Consider the following 6349-nt stretch of genomic DNA (forward strand, 5'->3'; position numbering starts at 1 on the left):
CTGGCACTAAAAGTAAAACGTGGGAAACTGTGTGGTAGCACACTGGACAGAATTGTGCTTTGGAAATGATTTGGATCTCCTGTATCCTCACAGTTTTCACAGGTATTTCCACTCCAGACCTACAAGAGCCCTCTCCCCTAGATGTTGGTGTGATTGTTGTCAGATGTGATAGCATTCAAAAAAGAAAGATATGGACACCAGTTTTCTTAACTGGAAGGCAATGTCCATACACTGTACCAGGTGCTTGACTTGCCTGCTGCTTATTTGCACTCTTCTATGTGTAGAGAGACATTGCTGGTAGGGTGGCTGATCACTAATTACCAGGACCCGTTTCTTTTACTGCTTCATCAATGAAATCAGAAGGGTTCCTTGATAAGGCAGGAGAAATACCAGTGATCAGGAAGCAGATGGAGTGGCAGTGATTGCCCCTGTTGCCTCATCACAGACTTGTACTCAATATCTCTGCTTACCACAGGCAGAGCATGTCCTGCTATTTCAGGAGTGATAATGGCAGAAGTGAAGAAGAAGAGATGAGTTGCAAACTGCCAGAAAGATGCAAAAATACAGGCAATTTAGATCAAGGATTTCCTGAGCTTTTGTGTCAGAAGTAATGGCAGCCAGTGCTGGTTAGGCTGAGTAACAGTAGAAGACCACACACTCTTCTAAAGTATCTCTGATCTTTAGCATTGAGGTGGGAAAACAGTGAAAACTAAAATGGAGTGTCACTGGACTTTGAGATGGATGTAGATTTGAGTAATAGATGTTCATATTTTTAAAGCTACGTGTTTTTGAATCTCACCAAGATACAATGGATTAGAGGAAGAAAATCGAGAAAGGCTGTTAACAGGTTCTTTGTGTAGATAGCACATACTACTTGGTGGCTAGAGAGAGTATTTTCAGCATTTATTGATGGGAGAGCTATTTAGCATCATATTCAGAAAAAGAAGAAAGGTTCAGAATTGAAAACATTTGTGGACAGGCAGAAATGAAAGTACTCGGAGACTTCTCATGGTGAAATTCACTGCCTCTTGAAGTGTAGCATATTCTGTCATACACAGAACAGGAGGAACAGGGCTTTAAAACTGGACCATCCCCAAAGAATTTTATCTCTGGGTACTGTGCATAATGCAGGAGCCTCTCTCACTTCTTCCCCTTTGTTCCACCAAAGCCATCAAAATAGTTTAATATAAGCCTAGCCACAGTCAATGTTTGGCCTTTTGAATACACCTGTGCATGGCTGTGAAAGGAGTAGGGCAGATGGGAACCAAAAATCAAGGCTGCTACAGCTTTTTTTGATGTATCCTGTGTTGAACTCAGCTTTGCACCATTTTAGCTATCAGAAGGACCTTTAATGGATTAAAAATCAATGTCTTCAAAAAGTTTTAAAAAAGGATGCCCAGGTAAATCTAGTGTTATATACAAGGCTTTATTATTAAAGATAGAAGAATTATTTTTCCTATTAAATCAACCTTCTGGCAGATGAAAACTCAGGCTCAGAGAGAATTGGCAATAAGCCTTGGGAGTTGTGCCTATTTAAGATAGGCCTCATTAAGTGACATTTCAGAGGTAAGAGAATGATAGTAAATGCAGCTCTTTCCAATGTTATTACAGATGTTATTGCTCAAGGACAAAGGCAGCATGCAATAAATCTTCGCAATGATACTTTCAGATGGTGAAGGACATTTTAAGTATAGTAATGTGTAAGACTCTTTCTACAGATAACTTCAGATCATGGAGGGCTGCATTGTGAAGATTCTGCTGAAAATAAGTTTGCATAGTTCCAGATCAGTAATCCTGTGGGTAGTAATATGGCACATGTAGAAAAGGGAAATACAGAGCTTTAAGATATGTACGTCTTAAATGGTTGCCTTAACATCAGGCTGGGGCCAGAATCACAGCTTCCAACACAAAACAGATTTTTGTATGTCTCTTTTTTTAGCCTTAGTACTAGGACAGATAAACTCTCAAGGCTATAATTAAAAATTGATGGGCTCAAACTTTGAGAAAATCTCAAGAATTGAAGAGAATTTTAGGGTGAAAACAGTAAACATACAGTCTAGTTAGCAAATAGGACTGAGAGATCGACTCTGCCCTTTATAAAGATAGCCTATATACTAGTAGCGTAGCAGTGGGACTTGTTTCTTATATGATCAGGCAAAGAAGGAGTCTAGATGCAGGCTGTCCTCTTCTTTAGCCTTGCTGGTGGAAGTATTCCCTCTCCTTGCAGAATGTTAGCCAAGAGCCTTTACTCATCCACATATCCCAGCAGAGCAAGGAGAAGTTGTTGTCAGTTGATCTCTCTTCATCTGGCTGTGAACTGCATTAAAGATAGATCCTCCTATCACCTGATAAAGACATTCTCTAGGTGATACAGTCGTAGTGTTTTGGTAGCAGTTCTGTGAAGGCTGTTTTAAATCAATGTAGCATACTAACAGGCTGTGTGACTTGGCTTCAGCTTTGGCTGGTGTTTGAGCAGAGCCTGTTTATGTGTAGAACAGACTAAATGTGGTCCTCATCTCTTAGTTCCTTATTTACATAACTTTGAACTATGCAAAATTTGTGCTGGAATTCTACCATGTGCAAATAATAGCATAAGGTGATGGACAAAAGAAAGCTAAGCTCTTACATCTCCTAGTTGTGTCAGAGTAGTCAGCTCTACTCATCATGCAATGCAAGGAATGTGTGACATGGACAATGCAATTTAAAATTTATGGGTAAGCCCTTTAATTAATATTATTTCAATGGCCAGAAGGGGCTACTCTGGCAATATTAGATATTATTTTATCTGACATAGCTCAGATAACTTCTCTGTTTTTTGTTTTTTTTTTTTAAGCTATTTACCCAAAGTTGTACTAATAGAGATCAGCATGTCTCCATCTCCTTAGTTTCAGTTGCACTGTTTTATACAAAACCTTTTTTCCTCCCTGAAGAAATCCAAACCACCATTGCTCAGTGCATAAAGATCTTAGGTATGATTTTTATATAGATACTGTATAAACACTGCAAATACACATAATTTAGAATTGTACATTTCAACTCTTTTTTTACATAACTTCAGGATTTGTAAAAATATTTAACATTGGCCTATATTCTCTTGAAAATTCTGCTTCTTATCTTTAGAGAAAGAAAATAGTTAAATGGACTTCGGCAGCAGGTCCATAAGAGATAGCCAGCAGACGAGTTGAGGGCAAATGTAAGGAGGCTGAAGTGGGGAGGTAGTAAAGAAGGAAATATCCAGGACATAAGAGACTTGGGTCGTGTGCGTTATTAAAGGCAAGATGGACAGGTGCTAATGGAGTGAAAGAAAAACAACAACTTGGTTTAAGTGTTCAGTACAAGCAAATGTCAGAGGGGTAAGGTAAATCGGTAGTCTGACATAGCATTATTTAGGATCACTCAGCTTCTGTTGTCACTCTGTGCTCCTTGTGGATGTGCAGATGAGCTTTTATCTTATAACATAAGAGGTGGTTTTGGTAATCTAAATATTAAATATTGTTCTGAGATGCAAGAAGGACAGCATTAGGTATGTGATGAAACAATAGGCTTTTGGTAAGAGAAGAGATTCATATAGTCAATTTTTAAAGAGCAATGCAATTTTAGGAAATCCTCAGAATAGGATAGTAAAGTACTTGTTATGGGACTCATAGGTTCCACTAAGAGTTATGAATTAACTAGAAGACTCTTAAGAGCCATAATAAATTGTTCTGTAACAGATATAACTTCTGAATCACAGTTTAATGCCATTATGGTAGTACTGAAAGTTGAGCTTGATGTAATACTTAGCAATTTCTATGCATTATTTATTTAATGAAATGAAATAATGCTTTATTGCAGAATGAGGAGATGAATTTGTTTATTGATGTGGAAGAACACTAGTGAAATTGCTATAGAATGGGCATAGTGATGCCAATTTTTTTTTTCTCCATGTCATTTTATTTTCAGAAACAAATTCATTTCAGAAATAAAACAAAGGAAAGGCATTGACTATATATATACATATATATATATATGTATATATATATAGTGTGCTTTCCCATGTTTGTTATTTTTTTGGAACAGTTAAAAGCTACAGAATTCAAAATCTTGTAAGCTCTGCTTATTTTCAGATAAGAAAATGCTCTGAATTTGGTCCTGTGTGAAGTGTGAGCTTATAATTCCTTGTGTAAAACCTACGTCTGGTATTTTCTTTCCTGAAAAACCAGTTTTATAAATCTTAACGTTTAATTGTCTTTACCTGCTTACATTTCTGAAACTTTTTGCCTGAGCAGCCTTTATGGATCATTTTCAGGACTGCATGACCTATTCCATCCTTCAGGTTCCTGTATCCTTTCAAATCCTGTCTTGTTTCTTGTTTCTTCTGCAGCAATTATAAGAAGTTCTAAGAAAAAGTACATTTAATCTACCATGGGGAAATCTTGTGCTCAATGTAACTCTACTGATAGAATTGCTATAATTCCCTTTCCAATATGAAAACTCTTTATTTAATACTAGTAATAGTAAGGGAGTAATAATAAGGTAGCTTAAATAAATTTCCATCATTTTATTATTATCGTTACTATCCTAATAATTCTTTCATGTTAAAAAAAAGTCAGTTGTTCCTTGGCTGAAAACATCTGTCCAAGCACAGTTTATTCCCCATATTTTTGATTATGGGAGGCTTGTTGCTGCAGCAGTTCAGACCTGAACCTCACTGTTGGTCAGAGGAACATGCAACTTTGCTCTCCTGAAGACCAGAACTGTGATTCTACTATTTTCTTTGTGTCCTCCTGAACTCCAGCATCTTCTGGTCACTGCAATCAATGCAGCTATCTGCCTTCATATCCTTCACCTGTTCTTGGTTTGTTAGCATGAGGTCCAGTAGACTGCCTGTCTTCACTGGATGCTTGAATTCTTTCATAATGTAATCCTTATGAATTTACTCTAGAAATCTAGGTTTAGGATAACAGATAAATATGCACATAAATATATTATAAATTATATCTATCACAAATTATATATTATGTACTATAAATATATAAATGTATAATATATATTGTGTGTTATACAATGTATAATATTACTTATTATTATTATTTAAGAAAAATTACCTGCATGGAAGGATTTAAAACAAGGTATTACAAGGAATGCTGAATAAGCTTTTGTGTTAGTTTAACATTAATTTAATAAGTATGATTTTGAAGTGGAGTCAGTAGTTTTCGTGCGTGGGTGGGATTCCAATATATATTCAGATTTTTATGTGGAAGTTTTGTTAATGACCCGTTATATTCAATGTGCTGCTGTAATCAACAGGTTCAGCTGACCAAATCTTGGGGTGTGGTGTGAAATGAGCTCTCTTTAGATTCTGTGGATAAAATCTCCATTGATTATAATAGAGGCTTAGGCAAAATGCATATATTGATAGTGAAATATAAGACTCTTAATCTGGATCTGAATTCCCCTTAGAACTGCCCAAAGAACTGCAGGTTGAAATTGTGGGTTATTTCTAAATTGTACAGGCGTATTTATATGCATGGGAACAGATGTGCTGGATGGTTATCCACATCATTGCTGGAGTTTTGTCCCTCTACCCCTCTACAAAGCATTTTGCTCTGATGCTACATTGAGATAGGACAAATTGCTATGTCAGCTTTATTGTTCTCTTTTGCTTGAGCATTAAATCTTATGACATGTGGGATCCTCTTTTCCTTTTTTTCTGAGACCCATTCTATGGCTATTGTTTATCTTAAAGAAAGCTTGTTTACATCTGTAAAGCTCAGCGTACCTAATTTCAGTGGATGTGCAGAGGAGCATGTCTTAAATAAGCATTACCAGAAAGCAATGCAGAAAACAATGCTCATTTTCCTTCCTTTATAGAGCTCCTTTCTTGTCTGAATCTTGTGCAGGGAACAAAACAATACACTTGAGAACAATACACCATGAACTGCATCTTCTTGTATCTCTAAAATTTCACAACTTAAAGTTGTGAAAGTAAAATAGGATGCCATAATGGTAATTTCAGATATGAATCTCAGTTTTCTGAAGCTTAGGTATAGCGGTGTGGCAGCTTAATCTCAGTGCAGTTCAGCTCTCAGGAAACCCAGTGGTAAGCTTCTAGGGTTGGAAAACTGGAAATATTTGAATCTTGGCTACTGAAGAGATGTAGATAGAAGAAGATACAGGATTTGATATAAACAGACAATTAACTTAGGCCTGGGGCAGCTCCCCTTGTATCACTGAGCACATTTGTCTTTGTTGACACCTCTTTTAGTCAGATTTATTCAGATGCTCAGCCTTCTCTTTTGAATTGCACCAGTGAAGTCAAAAGTCCAAAAAGCACAAGCAGTAAGCCATTCAGTCACAGTTATTCATA

This window comes from Lagopus leucura, unplaced genomic scaffold, assembly GCF_019238085.1.
Source record: "Lagopus leucura isolate 7727_CA_CO unplaced genomic scaffold, USGS_WTPT01 Super-Scaffold_73, whole genome shotgun sequence".
NCBI classification, from domain to species: domain Eukaryota; kingdom Metazoa; phylum Chordata; class Aves; order Galliformes; family Phasianidae; genus Lagopus; species Lagopus leucura.